General features: G+C 30.9%; 1 protein-coding gene across 7 annotated transcripts in view; it reads left to right on the top strand.

Annotated features, from left to right (window-relative positions):
• Positions 1-21,498, top strand: part of LOC118074029 (LIM/homeobox protein Lhx2) — a 180,270-nt gene that overhangs the window by 36,838 nt on the left and 121,934 nt on the right. For 6 of the 7 annotated variants that reach the window (XM_035094910.1, XM_035094912.1, XM_035094905.1 and 3 more), the window contains one exon: positions 17,214-17,407. The gene's annotated coding sequence lies outside the window, so the exon portion shown is untranslated. The remainder of the gene's footprint in view (positions 1-17,213; positions 17,408-21,498) is intronic. The other variant, XM_035094908.1, reaches the window with a different exon arrangement.

Below are 21,498 nucleotides of genomic sequence, written 5' to 3'. Positions count from 1 at the left end.
AACTCGTGCTTAATTAAATAGCAAAACGGTTGAACGAATTAATTGAATATTGAATATTGAACTCTTATGTGAATATTATAGACAGTTATTAATGATATTCCTGTTAGATCATTCTACAACTGCTGAGTAAATAGTATATATTTGAATTCAAAATATTTCCACATCATACACTGTATATATATTTCTTCTTTAATTTAATTTTTTTCTTCAATTTTCCAATATGAAGTTATTGTAATGGGGTCGATTTTTAAAAAATAAGTTGAGTAAAAAAGATGTTTGAAATAAATTCTACTAATTGAGTGATTAATATTGTTGAAAATAACAATAGCGATTCACTATAAACAAAAAAAAAATTAAAAGATGACAATTATTCCAGAAATTAATTCATTTAATTCAATTAAAGTTCATTTTTTATCAACTGAATTGATTTATTCGATTAAAAATTGTTCAATGGATATTTTCTTGTTATAAAGAATCACTTTATTTCATTAAAAAAAAAATGATACTATAATGAAAAGTACATTAGATAGCATTAGGCAGAAAAATGTTAGAGATAATGAAATAAAAATTACAAAGATATGATTGAATGCTAAAAATATAATAAGAGTAAAGGAAATATTGAAAAAAAAAGGTAAATAAAAAATGTATTAGCACTTGGTATCCGTTTTGTTCGTTATATCCCCTCTTTCACCCTCGACTCAGTGTATTCTTGAGCACGAACAGAGGTCATAGGGGCCAGGGATTCAACGCTATACTTACGACCCCTCGAGCTCATCATCTCACAGACATTTCATTACATGAATCAGCCAACAGCATCCCGTAACTCCTTAGTCCTTTCCCCGTTCAGCGTGTCTTATTCTCACTGAGAATAACAGAAAAGTGTGCGTGAGTACAAGAGAGACTGATGTAGCATTAGAGTAAGATAGTTTTATCATCAAGAAGGTGTATATCATCCATCTCAACATGTTGGATTGGACTAGCTCGATTTCTGATTGGAATTTCCCTCGCGAACAGTCGATGAGTGATTCATGGTTTCGTTGCTTAGACTTTGATGGGAAATAAAATAGATTTTTAAATGTTAATTAACAACAATTATTTTCTTCGTTAAGGATAATTATTTTTAATGTGTTTCCATGTTGTAAATAATAAAAAAAAAAATACCTTGAATTGTTTTCAGTGCCCATGGCCGTTATCAGAATATAATAAATAACTAATGAAGACTCTTTACTCCTCCCCACAATAATAACTAATAACAATAAATTCCATAGAAGCTCTCGATAATTATCCTCATGGATTATTTTCCACTCTCTCATGTGAACGCATGGCACAGGCTCGTTAAATTATACATTCAAATACTGGCAATTGTGTTATAATCGAATCTATGGTAGTATACCGACACGTGGGTTCTCTGATCCAACCGCAATTTTTCAACAATCGCAAATGCGTTCCGGTGCTGGTGACGTCACGCAAACGGAAGTCGTAAAGAGTTTTATCAAATTGCTGGCGCGTGCGGTCGAGCTACTGCTGCAAGTACCACCAACACCATCAGCTGCTGAAGAGGGTGGCTGATAGTGCTATGTACGCCTGTGGTGATCATGATGGTGTTGGTGGTGGTTGCAAATTTCCATACACGAATTCATGGACACGCGAACGTAACAAAAACACGCATACAAGAATGAGAGAATATCAGAGGAGAGTATACCTACTTCCGGTAATAGATTTTAAGCACCCCCGTCAACCTCCCCCTCGGTTCTCTCCCCCTGCTGGGTTCCTCGTCGGCTACGGCGCCGTTGGTAGTTAGTCTAGGGTTAGAACCTCCGGGTGGAACTGCCATCCAAGGGGTGGAGGTGCCGGTGTATACAATCGAGACCATTGTGCTTTGTGATTTGTGGCGACGATTTTTTTCACTTCCGGCCCCACTTTTTTTCTACATAGTGGCAAAAGAGAGATCTAACATTCGTCCTGTCTCTAGTTGGTTTTCGAGAAAAAGATCTTTCGTGTCGTCACACAAAGTCCAGGCTAAATTGTCGCTCTGGGATCAGGTCAAGAATTCATCGATTTGTCGCGTGAACAAGATTCGCATCTTGAATCTTCTCGGATTACCAATCAGATTGGATCAAAGTCCAAAAGAGGAAAATGTGTTCCCTCTCTACTGTGCACGATGAATAAACCTCTTAGAATGGGACAATGCAAGATGAAATTGATGCTGGGACAATTGCAACCATGTCTTATAGCATTGGAGATAAAAATTTTACTTCAATCTATGATTTTACGAGTCTGTTTTTCGGTTATGCTAATTTATGACATTTTAACGAGTGTCATTATACCATTCTGTCGAGGTTTGTGATCTCATTTCAATAAATTGTCTTGCATAAAAATTTTTTAGCTTCACGAAATTCAATAAATTTTTTTACGATCATTCCTAAACAGTAGTAACGATAATGATGAATGAATTATTATTTCTGTGAAATAAATGTAAATAAAATGTTAATTAAAAAGTAATGAATTTAGCAGAGAAGAGATGATGAATTTAAAACAATACATCATCATCATCATTATTAGTGTGTAATGAATTCATGTAGCGACTTTTGTTGTATGAAAATCATTCATTAGCGTCAATCAAGCGCTGATTCACCGGCTCTACCATTAACAATCTTACTGATCGTTAATTTAAGCAATCAATATCCTATACAAAATGTAATTTGTCCCTTTTCGTAGTGTTATCAAAGTCTTAGAGATTCGAGGATGTTGAGCAAATTGATTGTAGCTGAGATAGAAATGCGTGTACGTGGCCATTCGTGATACGCGTCCGAAGACTCATTTGGTATTCCAAGCATTGCTTCAGGTTCCAGCACCTCGTTTCTCCCTCGTATTTATTCAAGAACATTTCGACACCTTCAAGATACTTGAGAGTTTCGCTAACACGTCGAGGAGTCAATAGGGTTTTTTTTTTCATTCTTTTATTTTATTAAATATACCCACAAAAATAAATCACTTCGTTGTTAAACAAATATCCCCAATAAATAAACGAAAAAACCATTTAAAATTTTATTTTTATTTCAATAAATTAATTTTTGTGATATCGAAGATTCAAGGGAACATTTAAATAACAATTAATCAGAATTTAAATTAATCAATTTTTAGTTTTGCATGATTTGATATTTTTAAAAGTATGGTAAATTCACATTTCCCCTAGTTGATTTGAACGATAGTCTGTAATTAAAATTAAATGAAAAATATGCGTAATTTGTATTCAAGTAACGAGTGTATATCGTTTTTCTGTCGCATCGTCATGAAATTTCATAGTCAGAGAGCATGTAACATCCCGATTACGTCCAATCATCCACCACCGAATGGCGATAACTTATTGGTTTTTCACTGATTCATTATCATTCTGTTATTTATATTTGTATTGCCACAGTGCCACAGCATTCAAATGTAAATTTTTTTGTTCATCCAATTGGAACATGGTGTTTTTTTTTATCATCTTTTTTATTTTCCTACTAATAATTAGCATCTCCAATAAAACACAGATAATAAATATTGTAAAACAAATTTTTTTTTACTAAAATTCAGCCATATTCATTCATAATTTATTTTAGATTGGAAAATAGAATAATAATACAATGTAAATAATCGACTTTTATTTTTAAAATTCGTATTACAGAATTGTTGTTATTGTGTCTACAATTTGTTGTAGAAAAATAGTCTGAAAAGGAATAAGAAACCGACTAGTGTGAGGAAGTAGAAGAAATTCGTTATTGTTTTTCTTATGTACTTGCGTACTTCCGTAATTCGTCGACAGAGTCAAATTCCTGAAAGGCGTCTATTGTGTCCAAGTTTCTTGCCTGATAATGGTCCCCATTCATGGGCCATGATTGCCTCTTTCCCTTGGCTTGGAAGTCGCCTATCGTATATACACTTTACTCCTTCTCCTTTTCTTATTTCAATCCTTCTTAATTCTCTTCTTTCATTTCTCTATACCCACGTTTAACTTCTTATATTACTCAATAATACATCCAACACCTTAATCTTTCTCAATTAATTTTTATCCTTTGACAGTTTTAATATCAATTCCTTCTTCAAATTACTTTTTATTGGTTTCTACTTTTGTTTGTAATTTAATTATCAATTTTCCATATTCTATTCCTGATTATTTCTCGTCACTGCAAATCTTAGCAATTTATTTTAATACAGCAAAAATTTTTTAACATGATGTCACTCATTTAATTAAAGTTGTAGTCATTTTAAATGCATTTTTTAACAGTTAATAAACCAGCGTTCGCAACGCCATCTAACTTTATATCAACCAAAACATTATATTTATCAATCCGTTCCTTATAATCTCACTTTTTCCCTCATGCATATCTTAAATAATTAATAAAAATATGCATGAAAAGGAACCAAATCTTAACCTCATTCTAGTATTATATCATTTTATAATAAAAAAATGATATGATTCACAATAAAATATGGAGTATATTGGTTACATTATATTCCTTAGTAGTCAGGGTATTTTTAAGTCTGGCAATTTCTATATAATAAGGAAAATTAATTAAATAAATGACGTCCTATTGAAACAAAACACTACGTTATGCAGTATTATTTTTAACGTTTATTTATGTGAATTCTAAGGTAGAAATGATATTCGAATTTCTTTTTAATGAAGGAATAATTTTTTTTGCAGAACTAAATATAGAGAAATTGTCATGTCATATTTCTTATTTATGTTTCACCGAATCATTCGTTATTTATACACGAGAATGCAGCAGTGACGAAATTCAGTAGGTCTCGTCTAAATTTGCAAAATGTCTTGGAAAATTTTCTAACCAATAATTCTAGGCAGATCTTCACAACTTACAAAGTCTTGTCACACTGTCCACATTGAGTTTTCACTCTAACGTCGTTTTCTCCGAGTGTTGTCGTCACACTGGACATTATTAATCATTCAGGCGGATCCGTCGCCAGGGCTAGAGTGTAAACGATACTGTTTTAGAAAACTCGTACGGACGTCTCGCGAAACACGTCCGAATCTAAATCCAATGAAATATTGAACATGTCTTACTAGGAGTGTACGAATATATAGGTGGGATAAATGGAAAAGTGGAAATTGTATGGAAATTTTTTATCATCTTTCATACATAAAATTAAATTTAAATAGAGGGTTATCGTCTGAAAAATTTTATTAACAAGAATAAATAAAAGATCGATGAATAATCGTGAAAAAAATTGATTTATCCAAAAATAATTATTTAAAACTGTTTATGTATTTTAGATTTTGATAGAATTTATTAACTTTCCATTAGAAAATTATTTTAATGGGGTTGATTTTTTAAATTCGTAATTTTATCAATATGTTTGCTTATAACTCCACATGGCTCTAATCAATTATATATTGTTTATAACAAATTTCATTTGTTATAAACAATAAAAAATAGCTTCAATTAATTGAATAATCAACACAAACTAAGCCCAGACTCATTTTTTAAAGTTATCGTATTGACGAGGAGTTGAAAAATTTTTTAAATATTTATCGAAAAAAAATCATTGAATGAATATAATAAAATTGAGCAGATCTTTTGACATATTGGGTGGAAATTAATTATAGAAATGACGACAGATAAAAAATAGACGAGACACTATCGACATGAGTTTGGGATGTTTAAATTCAACAGACCGTATTTACTGATACTTATTTGGTACATAGTGGCGAGACGGAAGAGTAGGGTGTGACAGGAGTATACAAACCGAGTAATAAAAGTAAAACGCAGAAGCCGGAAAATGAAGTCGGAAACTGCAATATGCGTTTTCGCTTAGTAGATGTAATTTATACAGTAAAATAGTATGTGTACTTGGCTGAAGACAAGACTCGTGCGTTCGTAATGAGCTTTGTAATGCGCCTGAGATGCAGAATATGCAAGTACCTAGGTAATAACTCGTTTGGCCGGTAATTACTTTAATTAATTAAGAAATGTGGCTCTGTGAAAGTCCAATCTTGTGACGGATAACACTTCTATATTTCTTAACTTTTGAATTTCGTCATGGTTTTTACCTTTAATTTTCAATTTATATGTATATCGATGTAGGATGCAAACAAGCTTCATTTATTACTATTAATAGATTCGTAATTATGTGCTAGATATTTTATTGCACGATTGAGAAATATTCTCAGAAAATTGACCGTTGAAAATGTCATTGCACAATACTTGAAATATTTCTAATATTATCAGGAAGTGATGTAGTCATGAGATATACTCATTTATTTATTAATTTCATTTTAATCGCCAAGTTTAATGATTATAGTCTTTATAAAACTGTTTAGAAGTATTATGAGTACATGATAATTTAATGTTTTGCTAATTATAAAATCATTTTGATGATGAAAAAAATACTTTAATGCTTCTAGTAACTTTTTCTCATGTATTTTATGAGTTTAGACGTTAATCAAAATATACATTCGAAAGTAGACATGTTTTTGCATATATTGAGTAATGACGCACTTTTCTTTATCGTTTAATTCATTTTCTCAAAAATATGCGAAATAAACTTGAAGAAAAAAATGTTTAGACAAATTTCTATGAAATATATTGTGAACTTATTTATTTAATTGAAATTTCATTGTTTCAAATTTTCTAAAAGCCTTTTTCCACATAACGAACTCGAAAAAAATTATTTTCCTTCATAAAAAAAATATTTAAAATAATCAGTTAGCTTTGATTATCACTAAAAATTCTAAAACAAAATTGCTTTTGGAATTTATTCACTACAGGAACATTTTGGTATTGAAAGAGGGCAGAAAAATTATCGTAAGATATTAATTCTTTTTTATTAACAATAAATCCAAAATGGCCGATAATTTATAAGAAAAGTATTCAATTGTTTACATAACATTAAACTTCAGGACTTGAAGGAGCTTCATGGCTAAACTGTATCATAACTGAAGCGTCCAGTATCGGTCTATAATTTAATGGTGTTGTTTCAGTGCCAAAGGGAGTAAAAAAAATTTTTCCTAAGAAATTGAAATACCCTATCAAAAATAAATGTGACAAGGCCGTAAGCTATGGAAGAAATTTCTTAATATCGTCGTTCATGAACGACGGCAATAAATTACTAGCTCGAAGTTGGACGTTGAATAATGGGAAATAATTTCAGAATTGCCTGACGGTTGAACGGAGCTTTAAAAGATATAGCGTAGTATACATGGGGCTTATCCAGACCGTCGTTATTCTAGTGGTTTAATACCGTTATGGTACGACATGAACGTTATTAGCATCAACTACTTACCTCTCTTACTCTTCCTCTCTCGCGCCTCTCGGGCCTGCACTTTCCTCTTTCACTTTCGTTGTCCTAAATTTAATTAAATTTCACGGTTTTTCGCGATTAAGAGACAGAGGCAAGCGCGAGGAGCGAAATTAGTTTTAGCAGGATAATGAATTTTGTTAATTATGCTTGGCCACTGCTGGTGGAATGCCATTTCGTCAATAATTGCTCAATATTTATGACAAAGAAAAACAATTAATTACCGGATAAATTTTAATTAATCACTGTGAAATGAATAATTAATTATAAACGTTAACGTGAAATTTTTTTTTTTTTTTCGCTAACGTTAATCAGTCAGTCATTCGAGACTGCAATTTCAAACGAAGCCCATCGAACAAATAATACGAAAATACATAAGTAGATAGATTATTTGCCTCATTCGATACTCAGAAATGGGGACGTCTTGGTGGTATTGATTAGATGTCGTTTCCGATGGGGCTTCTATTTCTTATATTATAGATTATTGGGAGAAAGGTGAAGCCTTCAAAACACTACTTTCTCTCTTCCCCCTTGGTACTTATAAATGTGTCTAACATGGATGGTTTTAAAGGTTGATTAAGTTACTACGAACTTTCTTTCTCAATGTCATCATCTATTTGATAAGGTCTTTTACGATTATTACATTCTCTTTATACACACACTACTACTCGACATACCACCTCATTTACTTCTGTTCATTTTAGCCTTTTGTTACGAGAGAAGTTTCATAGACATGTGCACCAATCTTGCTTTAATTATCATGTTTCTCTCACACTGTGTCTTATTCGTTCTTGATATATGCTGATAATTAAGTCACATTTTAAGGTCATAAAAAAATTCATTACTCATTTATATATGAAATGAATTTTAAATTAAAATATTTTTATTATAAAAATAACGCTGGCTAGAATATTTATATTTAATATTAAATTAAAAAATTCATAACTGAATTCATTGAAAATTAAACTAATTAATTAACAGAAATAATTTTAATTAGATGTTACTTTGAAATATTGATAAATATCTTTGTAGGAATATTAAATGAAAATGTTAGGATTCCTAAATAGATACCTGGAAAGAATTATTTTTAATTAAAGAGTATTTTTTTTTGTTGTGTTTAATATTAATAAAGATTTATTGAAATATTTTAGTAATGCTTTTATAACGATCTTTAAAGTAAATTCAGTAGCTTTCATAATGCAGTATTTTGTGCAATTTTAAGTAACCCTTTATCCTATACTTCCCACTACCTCACAGTAGCAGCAGGAAAATCTACTCACCCTCTTTCTCCACCTCCACATGTATAAGACTCTGGTCCAATTACCTCCTTGCTACGCCGGCTGCTGTTACTGGGAAGGGGTTGCATGATAGTTAATTACACCCTCGTGCCTCCCTCCTCTACTTTCCTTTTTCTATCTCTCTTTCACTGCAACCACTAACTCTCTCACTCGCTACCTCTTTTTTCCCGCCGCTGCTAATTACTATTTTTAAAACATTAAAAGTAAAGTTTGTTAAACGAGTGGGAGTTAATTATAAAGCTACCGGGAGAGGTCGGAGGTAATTGGAGCGAACGACAAACAAAGGCTCTCGTCGTATACACGTAGACTTTCCTCCAGCTTCACTAGCCTCTCTTTCTCTTTCTCGCCTTCTCTTTTTTCCATTCTCCTAATATTCTTCAGATCGTGATACGTTCACTGTGTTATATATTATTTACTTCTAGAATAGAATTTTTGATCCATTAACTGTTTTAGTTATCTACTATTTTTTTTACTGAATACTTTGATACAGTGTGGATTTAGCAGATGGGTTGAGTTGATATTATTCTTATTTTTATTTCAAAATATTTTTGATTGTTATCATATGCATTAGATTCCTTCAAAATTTAACCTAAAAGATTTAAATTTATATTTTTTAAAATTATTTTTAAACAATGAAACTTCAATGATCTACCATTATTCATCAATTATTTATTTCAATAAAAATATTTTTATTTGAATTAATAATTGAGAAATAATGGTAGATCATTGAAATTCTATCGTTCAAAATTAATTTATAAAAATATAAATTTAGATCTCCATTGTTGAAATAATATTTAATGTTTATAGACGATGTTTTGTTGGGTATTAATATAATATTCATCACAAAAAACATTTTTTTCATAGCTTGATAATTTTTTCCGTCAAACAATAAAGGATCTGTCGATATTTTATGCTATTTTAATTAACCATTTAATTGGAAATTATTAAAAAAATTCCAACGTTAGCTTGAATAGTTATTTTATTAAATTATTATACTACCAAACTTGATTGATGAATAGACTAAAAGATTCATGCTGTTTTTTTATATACAGATATTTTTTTTCTATCATCAGATAATAATTTTTATCCTGGTCATTAATTAGATATTCTAATTCGTAAAATTTGAAAATAGTATTGAGTTAAATCAATGTAACGTTGCGTGTTTCGCCGAAATCGGTCTTTGTTGAATTTACTCAGATTCCCAGACGACTCGACACCTGACCTCTTGTTGGGTCGTAGCCCACTAGAATTTGTTCGGTCGCATCACGTCTTCACCGCTATTTCCGGCGCTATCCGTCAGTCCTAGTTATCCGAAGACGCCCTCGGACGTGTGTCTTTCACGGACTAACGCCATTATGCTATGTGCCCCTGAAGACAGTCTTCTATTTAAGTCAAATACTTATTCTCGGTTTATATATTCACCATGCGGTGTCGTGGTCTATTTTTATTCCAATTATTTTGCATAAATTATTGTGACTCTTTAAAAAACACTGAGTTCGTCGATACAACAGATTTTTTTTTAAGATGAGGAAAGAAAAACAGTATCGAGTGCGAATGTTGAGCAGTTAGGTCTAGAGTTATAGCTGACATGAGAGGGTCGTGAGTGACAGGAAGGCGGATCTCCCGCTTCCTGGGAGCTCTCGAAGACGAAGAGGATCAGTACTGATAAACGACCGGACTCGCCTCTTCCGTGTCCTAGTGTTTAGTTAATAGTCAGCCGTATTTTTCGACTGTTTAATTATTTGACATTTTAAGAAATGTTGCTGTTTGGTTTTCAGAAGACAAGCTTACATTTTTTTAATTTATTTTATCCTTTTTGTTCAGTTCAAACTATACTTTATAAACCATTCTTTCAACTTTAGTTTCTTTATTTTCTATCAGACATCGACCGGTAAATTATTGATGGAAGAAATTATTTAAAAGTTAGCTGATGTATAAGAAATGTTAGTGGTGGAATGTAAATTTTTTCTTGTTCATAAATATCATCATAAAATGTTCTAGTAAAAGATGGATTAATCGATGTCGATCGACCTGTCAATAGATACAAATGTGCAAGAAACTTACATAGTAAGTTTCCATTAGCTTTTATTTGTTTCGACGGCCACTTTGTGTCTCTCAGGGGTTTGAGAAGAGAGGAAAGGTCTTGCCCCGACTCCAGTGATGTCTAGCAGATCGACAGGTCTCAGTTTGTTTCCCATCGTCGTCGGCGTCTTAAGATCCTCTGAGGAGCATGTTTCAGAACGATTAATCGAATTGATCCATTTGTCCAATTTATCTTTCGAATTTTTTTTTTCTTCTTACAAATCGAACAGTTCTATAATTGAATTGGAATTGAAAATTATTAAGATATTACGTTGTACAGAAAAACAATTAGGCAACAAAAAACCAACAATGATCGATAAAAATAAAAAATTTAAAAGATAAAAATACGTCTCGGTACAAATTTTTTATTACGTTGACATCAGAATTGTCTAAAAGATGTGAAAAAAAAAGTCTGGACGAACGTTGTTATTTCCATTCATTGAAATCCGGACAAAAATGACTAAACCGAATTTATTAAAACTCCTTCCAGATTTTTTTCATCGTATTATCTTTCAAATGAAATTAGTCTAGAGTCAATGTCTTCAGTGGTTCTCGTGATTGTAAATAATTATTCGCAGTAAAAAATTCTTATTTTTGAGATAAAGAGGAGGAATAAAATATTGAGGTGTAAATTTTAATAAAAAATAAGATAAAGAGAAATGTAGAGAGATTAGTCAATCAGTTAGAATGTCGCAGTTAAGTGACCACATAGGTTTAAGATTAGAAAAGAATTATCACCGATTTAAGAGGCCATTTATTTTTTTTTTTCTATTTTATTTTATTCCTCTCTTATAGCTTCTATTCTTCAGGCAGCTCGTGCTGCATATGTAAAAGCTTTTTGTAAATATGTATTGTGTATAAATTTATCCTTTACTAAAAGATCGATATTCAGTATGAATAAATGTCCTTTGAGGTGTGTGGGAAAAAGGTAGATGCACTTCAGTGGCACCGCACTTTAGTGCAAATTAATTGGCAATCTCTTGGAAGAAGTATAGAGACAGAAGTTAAGTGGCTTTTTATTTTCATCGGACGCCCACGCGCTCGACTGGTTGAGTTATATGATGGTACAGGAGTGAAAAAAGCTATCAGGAAGTGGGAGAAAAAAAATATATGTATCCTCTAATTCTTCAAAATATATTCTGGATTACGATTTTAGCATTTTATCATGAGTTATTAATATTTCAAAGAATAAATCAATTTATTAAAGTGTACTCGTAGATTTGAGATAATGTCAACTAAAGTATTTTATGTTAAGCATTTTAGATTAGTGTGACACTTCATATGTATTTATGTTTAATTACGCTAAAAGTCTCCATTAAGCTGGACCCGTGCCAGATTCAATTCTGGGACGAGACTTAGACCTATTTTACTCAACATAGGTGCATCCACTTAACATCAACCCTTTTCTATCATCCTTCCTTCTTTAACAATATCGCCTTTCATCCCTCATATATCGTTTTTTTTTTTTTATCTAATGGAAGTATTTCAGTTTTAAAAACAAAATCCTCTCTCTTTTTTATTTAAAAACCAATATCTATTCGCTACAAATATTTTATAGTCTTTCTACTCTTTTCAATGTTTGAGTATTTTCCCGTAGATTAGTTGCTGTATTTTTTTGTTATATAGCTACAGAGTTTTTTCGAGGTGTAATTTAATTCTTACTTTCTTTTTATATCACTTATCAATACAAATGGTTGTTATTTATCGTATGAATGAATGTAATTATTGTAATTCTAATCTGATATTTATTTCTTTAAATGTTTACGAAAGTTTTGCATCAAAGATTTTAATTCGATACGATTAAACTCAATTAACCAACTGAGTGAATATGAAATTCTAAATAATCATGGATTTATTGTGGCAAAAATTATATATAAAAAATTAATATTAATATTTTACTTTATAATATAAGCTTGACTTTTTTTTAAACTTGGTCTTCTTAAAATTAACTATTTATCGATCAAATAAATAATTTTGAAAAATTTTATCAACAGTGAATCTAAAGTCATAATACAAAAAGGAAATTCACTCTAAAAAATTTTTTTGCTATACATCACTTAGATATTCGATTTTCTGTCGCTGATGCATCTGATGGACTTTAGATACATCAAAAAAGGTAAACAAATGTAAAAATCGTATTTTTATCCCCGTTCCTCTTGAGAAAATTCTCGAGTGATAAAAGGAAAGTGAGAAGAGTTGGCAGAATTTAAAAGTGCTTTTAGCTTTTAACCTCGACGATACCGTTAAGAAAGCGTTCCAACAGATTTCATTTACTACGACTTGTGCGCGTGGCCAAAGAAAGAGGGATGAACAGAAATAAGACGACTATAAGAGCAAAGAAAGTAAGGGCTAGGAGGGGTTGTCGGTAACACCGGTTATTAAGTAGATGCTACATCGGTAGATGAATATTTAAGACGTTCAACAAGTTGCGGATTTTTCTTTAATCAGAGCACGGTGGCGCGTTCCTTTCTTGCACCCTCTGGCACGACGGTCGTTGGCTTTCTCACCACTGACTCCGCAAGCGTCAACCCCTCTGCTGCACCCTGTGGAGATTTCTCTGCAAGTTTATCGCGCTTTGAGATCACTAGCTATTTAACATTCTTTTTAGATTTTTCTTAAGGAAAATTTGTTGGTGGATTCATTGAAAAAATGAATTATTAGACTTTTAGAAAATCAGGAAAAATTGTTGCAACATCACCTTTTAATAAATACATATATCAACTCGAAAGAAAAATATATTAATAATTTTTAATAATAAAAGTAAACAAAGCTTACGAAAAATACACACAATTGATTATAATTATATAAAGTTGAAAAACATTAATTTTAACAAATAAAAAATCGTTTTTTTTTTTTTTTAACAGTAATAAATCTCTTCTATCAATGTGTTTTTTCTACCTTGTTTTTATTTGAAATACATTTTATATTAATAAATAACTTATTAATACTAAGCTTCATGAGCAACAAAAAAAAAAATGAAGTAATACATTATAATTAAAGCAAAGCTGTTATGAAGTAAGCTTTGGTAGACATGTTAACCAAGCGAGTTTATCAATTGAGGTGCTTATATGTGCAGTGGCTTAAGCCTCTTGCGAAAAGGTTTTTATAAAATACTATAAAGCCACATGGTAAATAGTTTTTCCTCGATATTCGTCGGCCAGAAACAAACAAGATTCTTTATAGATGGAACAAACCACTCTTCCATAAGTACATTGGAGTTTTGCTTTTTCTTTATATATCACCATCTCCCTTTTCCTTTCATACCATTCATCTCTCGTGCTCATTCTATAGCTGATATTCACTTACTCTTACTCTTTTGCCTTCCATCTCATTTCCTCTTGCACTGCAAGATTCGCGCGCTACTCTTATATACTTGCACACTCTTATGTGCATTTGTGTGTTTGTTTGCGCGTGCTCGCAAAAGCCCGCTTAAGTAAAGTAAGGCTTTTAGCGAAGTGGCTGATTTATCAATGTATTTATTCCGAGATATTGAATTTATTTAGCTAAGTAATGTTGCACGCGCTTGAAACTTGTGTTCGCTATTGCTTTTACTTTAATACTTTATTGTTTATTTTACCACATATAATATATTGACATTCATTCGATTTAACATCATAAAGTTGCTATAAAAATTTATTGAGAAACTATACTTAAATTGATAAAATCTCTTTAATGTCATTTTGAAATACCTGTCGTTCATCACTCGACAGCTGCTGTATTGGTTGCGTGTGTCTGAGGGTTAAACCTGCTCTCTCTAGGGATCACTTGGGCTTCTTGTATCCATTACGCACATATCACCATCAGCCTTATCATCACTCCAACTAAGGTAACATTACTCGGGACTATTTTATTTGTCATCACGTTTATTATTGGTGTTAGCTTAATAGTCAGCTGCTATTTTTAATTCTACTATTCTTGTCGTGGCTATCCAATTAATTGATGTGTCAACACTTGTTCAATTTTCGTTTAAAAAAAAAATAACCTCAAAATGTTACCCAGTTTTTTTTCAATCTATTTCTGCTCAATTTCATGTCGAAAATAAATGAATATTTTTGCATTTAATGACAAGAATTATATTCACAATCTTTTCTTTTGAGTTTTAATTATTATTTTCTGATGATTTATTTATTTTAATTAAAAATATAATTAAATGTAAATCTGACAAAACAGCTGTTACTCGTATTAAGCACATTTTCTTATTTATTTACATAACTCGAAGCTTAAAATTAACGCTTTTGAAAGCAAAAAAAAAAAAATTTAGCTCAAAGGAATGAGTTATAATGGAAGTAGTATAATGAAATTAATTAAAAATTTAAAAACCGTAGGAAAATATTTTAAAAAAGTGTTTGAATTTTTTATGATTATTATCAGTATACTTATGTAAAAGCATTGTGTAATGCGAATAGAGTAATGTGGTAATTAAAGTGCAGTAGATTGAATAATTTGTGAATGAAGAGAAGTGGAGCCAAGAGACAAGTCCAATGTCAACAGGAAATTATACAAAAGTTCCGTCGTTCTCGCGTAGAAACGTTTCCCTCGACGTCCCTTTCAGAGCTTATACCACTAGCCACCCTAGGATTGGGGACTTGCTCATCCTACCGTCCGCTCCATCTCTCTGTTTAATGCAGTCCATTAGAGTGCATTTAGATCGAGGGATAGTTAAAACGTGGGCCCCAGGTACACCGATGAGCATCGTTGGTCGTAGACAGGGTATATACATATATATATATAAGCATTCTCGCGTTGGGAAATTGTTGCCAGGGATGCATCGATTCGACTGCGCGCGTTTCAGAAAAAAAAAAAAAAATAAGCAAAAAAATGTGTATTAAATAATATATTACATTTCCCGAGGAAAAAGTAAAAATAGTCTAGGTCAGCAGGGAGGCTTTTAATAAATTATAATTACCCTAAAAACATGTGGATGCACTATCTAGATGAGTAATAAGAGTGGTTATTATGTTTTCAACTTCAATTAAAAAATTGTTTGCATTTTTTTTATTAGCTCAATACTTTTTTTCTCGAGAGTAAAAATTAAATAGAAATGCAATATGATGATGAAGGAGGATATATGGTAATTGCACTAGAAGCAATGTTGAAGAGTGATCGCAAAATTTCATGATAAACATTCTAATAACAGATGGATGTGGAGTCTTCACTTTGTATAGTATATTCGTTGTATACAGAATGACTCGAGTACTAGTATAGACAGAACGATATAGGGTTTGATTGCACCGACAACGACTTTGGCATTAATTAGCGTGCATAATTGTTTACCAGCGCTTAGTATAGAACTGGATCAATATTTAATTGAATGCCTGCTAAATGCCAGCTGCATCGCCAGCCCTCAAATCGAGCTGCTTTCCTCTCGTTTATATCGCTTCTCTCTGTCTGACTTTCTGAATAACCTCAACCGCGTGATACAATACTCGAGATGGCGAGCACGCCGGTCCACGATGTCGTACACCATGTTCGACTTGGTACTCGACTTGCCTTATACACTACTTATATACTCACTTCTTCTTCCCATTCTACTTTGCACTCCCTTTCTTCCCATTCACACCCTTCGCTGGTGCTTTATCTTGTGCCCTCTCCCGAGGTCAAATCGACGTGTAGACTCGCTAATGAGCATGACAGTAACTCTGATAACTCACTTGTTCTATTAAATTAACCACTGAACTTATGGATGGCTTTATTTTCAGCTAGTCATTTAATGTTTTATTGAAGAATATTTTAATTTTAATTTTCATGGAATCGAATAATTAGTTTTGTTACAAAATTATTAATCCAAAAATAGTAAACAATATTTATGAATAAATGTCAACTATTTTTAACTTACTGATGGGAAATTATTGCAATGGGGGCAATTCTGGAAATTTGTAATTTAATCATATCTTCACGTTTTGAGACATTTTAAAATATATTACAAGATTTAAAAATAAATTTACATACAATTGTCTGTGTGTATGTCAGGTTTTTTTTTGTTGTTTTTACAAACAATTAAAAATGATTTCGATTTATTAAATTATTATAAACATGATTATATTCGATAAACATAAATAAAATGTTGATATTTTAAATAATTTGATGTGATTAAACAACTGTATATTACAAACTAAGGTCAGACCTATTTTTAATAAAATAAATCAATAAATAATTTAAATAAAAAATCATTGATATGACTATTGAAAATTGTTAGAAATTTCGTCAAAGAGTGTTGTTTTAATTAGATAAAAAAAAATTCAATATTTTTTTAATTTATTTTCACATCAAATCAATTTTATTTATTGCCAATAAATGATGCCAATTTTTTCATAAATGCAGAAATGAATAGATAATTTTTATTTTTATTTTTATATGCAGACGATTCTGACAGCAATCACTGAGCAAACAATTACTAGCTAAATTTATTAAAAAAGCTCTATTATTTATTCATCGAACGATTTAAAATAGAGATGATTGTTTTTATTTATTTATTTTTTACCAAAAATATTTTCTAATTTTTTAACTGATGAATTTTTATTTTTTCATTTGCAGGATTGTTGAGAGAAGATACTTGGCATTTATATATAAAGGTATGCACACACAATAAAATCCGCCAGACGATTTCCGTTTTACTAACACTGGAAAACATGGTATTCTATACACCATGGCGGATTTAATCTTAGCAAATTAATTCCATTTTCTCGGAACATCGTGCATTCTCTCTGTTTCGTCCTTCATCAGTTCAGGTATGTGCAAATACTATCATCGTCACTCCTACCATTATCATACTCTCTTTCTACCTACATTCAACTCTCAATCTTATTCGTCTTTACTACCCCTGCTTACGAACTACTTCTCGTACTATGTTCTCTATCTCTCTTTTATACTTACTCCTAACATTGCGTAGACAAGTGAAAAAGCAATAAACAGCTCTTTAATGAATTGTTAATTGTTTATACAATACTACGTCTCATTAATTTATATCAAATCTAACTTTAATAGTTCATAAAATAATTATTTATTAATTTTGATCCGTTAAAAGTTAAAAGACGCCTGCAGTTTTTTTTATCGAAATGACGTTGCTTAGTCTTACCCCAATACTCAATCATGCCTCAGGTTCCCTTTTGATTAATTTTTTGTATAAAACAGTATTAAGATCAATTTAATTGATAAGAAAAGTTGGTGTGGGTTTTTTTTTTGTTCTAATGATGATAAAAATCATTATTAAGATTATTCATTTTATATGCAGATTAATGATATATATGAGCCTTATTTTAACTTAGTATTAAGTTTTTAAAACATCCGGATCATAAAAAAAATAAATGTAGTTTATAAAGTCAAAAATTTATTACATCCTTTACTTGCTTCGTTAATTTTCTATTTATTTTGCAATGTAAATAAATGTTAAATTTATTTCAAAAAAAGTTTATTTAACTTAATAATTACTATCAAAGTTGCTTCATCACACTAGAGATAATTTATTTTAAATGAAATAATTCCTTCTCACGTGGTCACAAGGGGAAAGAAATGAGTGTAGGTCAAACGAGCAATAGGATTTTTTTGCGGAACTAAATGAAAACGAGTGGATGGACATTTGGTGGGTATGATGTATATGTATATACATAAAATAATAGAGTCTGAATAGTATTGTGGGAAACAAGGAAGCTAGTGATGTCATCAAGCCTTCTTTACCTCGGTTGCCAACTAACAGCGACGATGCTAAATGAGAAAATAAAATGAGCGAATGAGCTTTGCGTGGAAGTGAACAGAAATGAGCCAGGTGGTGAGGTAAAGCGTTTAATGAAATCAGCTGGGTCTCTCTCATTTTCTTGGGGACTTGAAGCCCGTCTTCGTTTTAATTATACCACAGCAGCTCTTACACGTGAAGACCTTTGCCTGGTGTATCCTTATCCTGTTTTGTCACTTGATTTTCATCTTGGTATTCCTTTGAAAAGATATACATTGTCGACAGATGATTAAATAAAAATACAATATCATTATATTCACGATAATGACTCCTTCATAACTTCATATTCATCTAGACATTAATCTTAAAAAAAAGAACTGACTTTATCTCATTATACAGTCGTACCTTATATCTCATTTCTATTTCGAACATTGAACAAAATTAAATAACAGAAATCAGTTGACTTTGAGTTGACATATGAGGGAGGCAGCTGACGAGGAATGTGTTAATGAGATCATTTAGCATCTTCTATCTTTTTTCTTTTTCCTCCTTTGACCTCCAGACGTACTACATCTATATTTTCTCATGTTTATTTTTCTTTTTAATTTATTTACTGTCAAAACTCGGTTAATTTAATAAAATATTAACCATAAATACTGATCATTTCGTTACTTCTTCAGCTAATTAGTTTTTAAAATAGAAAATTCCGAGATTGTTATGCAAATAGCGATTCATTAACTGTGAATGCGGCAGATTTTGCGGATTATTTTTAGTCTAAAGTATTATATCGCCGCAGTCCGACGATAAACAATGCGTACAATGCAGTTCATTTGTGTGACTTAAGTTATGGTTTTACCAGCTGACTTCATCATAACCTGCTCTCTCTTTCAAAGAGTCTCAACTTGAAACTCGTAAAAAAAAAGAACCTTTTATTACAGTTCTTAGTAAATTGTCTACTGAAATCATTATTCAGATGCCATTCAGTGATTTTTTGGTAATCTAAAAATAATATTTAATACCTCATTTGAATATCGAAATTCGAAGTTTAGCTACAAATAATTATAATCCTTTAGAGATTTATGTTCATTGTTTGGGAACAATATTTCTTAATTTTCTATAAATCTTTGAACAGAGAAATACATCTCTTCTCTTTATTAATTGCTTTTTGATAACCTCGAGCATCTGTGTGATTTAAAATGAAATAATTTTGATAAATATCTAGAGCTAAAAAAAAAAATGAAATGATTAGAGTCTTCTCTTATATCTTTTCAATGGTCGTTTTCAATTTATATATGTTTTTTAACAAGTCATTTCATTGCTCGTTAGTTGAAGATATGAAAAGGCGATAATAACGAGCGGAAGCACCACTTTTACTAACCCATATCTAATACTTTGCTCGGTTAATTATTTTCTCAGCAGGAAATTTATAAATCATAGTTATTTATGAATATTGGACTGCGTTATGAAAATATTGATTCGTGATTTACGTTGAGTTTTATTATTTTATTTATCAATTATTTTACTTGCTGTTATTATTTCTTGGATATAAATTGCTTTTCGGAAGCAATACCTTAATAAATAAGTAGGTAAATTTATCCTTACTATTTATTTTCCATCTTTTTCACATTGTTACATCAAAATATGATTTTATATTCAAAGCAACATATTTAAAAAACATCGCAGAACATTATTACTACTGTGAATTTATAATGACAATTACCATAAAAATTGTCACACGATAAAATATTTGAAGAAATTTATGGTCACCTTTCGTGGAGAAATCGAGCTGGGATAATACTGAGAAATAAGAAGAGAAAAAATGGAAAAAGACACGAGCCACCTACAGACATGTACGTTCAAGAATTTTACAGCCAATTATTTTATACGCTGTTTTATTGCATTCGTGTAACTTGACTTAGTCTCTGAAGAAGGAGGAGTCTCTTTGCAATCGAAATCGTATCTGAAGATTGTTACATCAAAGTGGAGGAAAATTGTCCTGGGAATGTTTTCTTCATTGAGAAAAGTTATTCTCTTCAATCACTAGTGCACATTAATTACCCCTAGTGTTTGTGTGTTTTTTTTTTACTGCAGTGTTTTAATTGTTAGAGAAAAAAAAAATTCATTGAGTTATTTATCGAGAAGTTTTATCTACAAAGCTATTGTGTAATGGTAATTATCATTCAAATTTATTGATCAGTCCTTTCGGTTAATTAAAATATTGAATTGATGAATTTATTGATCGACTTAGCACATCAATTATTTGAGATTTTATTGATGCTGTACAAATAAGTATAAATATTGTACACAAACGTAATTTTAGTTGAATAGAGTTGAGATATATCGTGAATCATCCAACACTTTTACTAAAAGAGATTTTACGAGACGGCAAAATTTATCGTGCTCGAATCATCAGCTGGATTATTAAACTCCGTAAACAAACGCTTGTTAAATCATAAGAAATATAGCATGAATAGTAAGAAGCGATGAGTAATAAAAAATCGCCGGAAATTTATTTTTTTTTATCCTAACGAAAGTTATACATGAGGTTTTTATAATTTTTTCTATGGTGTATATAATCATCTTGCAATTCGTTCTCGCACAAATGTCAGTATAGTTTACCAGTAGACCATTACAAAGTACCTTACAATGTGCATACATTATGCACACGCGAGCTGGAACACCTTGCATATACTAAAAATAACAATTTAAATATCTGAACCCCCCCTGCTTTAGCATGACCCAACCTCTTTATTCTAAGACTCTAAGATTATCTCCTTGTTTCTATCTAAACGTCTCATTTTTATGCACCATTGAAATTTCTCATCTTTCTTTGCTATGCCGACCCTTTAACTATACAGATTTTTTTAGTCACGCGACAGTAGCAGAGATTTCTTTTTTTAATTAAAATCATCATCATCTTTTATTTATTAATAAGTGCCTCCTAGTTTTGAACAATTAAAGATTTTTTTTTTAGTCTGAAAAACATATTGGTGATTCTACTTGAGATCTACAGTGTTTTTAATAATATTGGATGTACCATGTATAACCCTGGATGTATTTTAGAGTTAAATTAAATATTAATTAACTTTAAGAGTTTCAAGATAAATTTATTTAAAAATTAACAATCCAATACTGAATTAATAGATAAAT

Source organism: Chelonus insularis, unplaced genomic scaffold (assembly GCF_013357705.1).
Source record: "Chelonus insularis isolate UGA/USDA-ARS -01 unplaced genomic scaffold, ASM1335770v1 scaffold_714_pilon, whole genome shotgun sequence".
NCBI classification, from domain to species: domain Eukaryota; kingdom Metazoa; phylum Arthropoda; class Insecta; order Hymenoptera; family Braconidae; genus Chelonus; species Chelonus insularis.
The sequence above is the reverse complement of the archived record's forward strand: the minus strand, read 5'-3'. Positions and strand labels throughout refer to the sequence as shown.